Genomic DNA, 315 nt, shown 5'->3' on the forward strand with positions numbered 1-315 from the left:
TATATATATATATATATATATATATATATATATATGATTGAAACGTAACCAAATTCAATGACTGGCACCCGTGCCAGTGGAGCACTAACAGCACCATCCGAGCAGGATCACTGCCAGTAGCATGTAAAAAGCAGCATTTCATTGTGGGTATGATGAGGGATAATAATTAAAAACGTGCCTCAACTTCTCTACTATGTTGTTGATTTGTAGTTTATCTTTTACTTGTTTTTTTTTCCCCCCTGCTTTAATTCTTTCTTAATTCTTCTATTAATTTATAACAAATACTCTACATTTGTTTAAATAATTGAAAGCCAC

The 315-nt window shown here is 31.7% G+C and overlaps 1 protein-coding gene across 1 annotated transcript in view; it reads left to right on the forward strand.

The window, feature by feature from the left end:
- LOC106884372 (mediator of RNA polymerase II transcription subunit 12) overlaps nt 1-315 on the forward strand; it is a 68,108-nt gene that overhangs the window by 26,576 nt on the left and 41,217 nt on the right. The gene's annotated exons all lie outside the window — the stretch shown is intronic.

The sequence above is a fragment of the Octopus bimaculoides genome, chromosome 3 (genome assembly GCF_001194135.2).
Source record: "Octopus bimaculoides isolate UCB-OBI-ISO-001 chromosome 3, ASM119413v2, whole genome shotgun sequence".
Classification (NCBI taxonomy): Eukaryota; Metazoa; Mollusca; class Cephalopoda; order Octopoda; family Octopodidae; genus Octopus; species Octopus bimaculoides.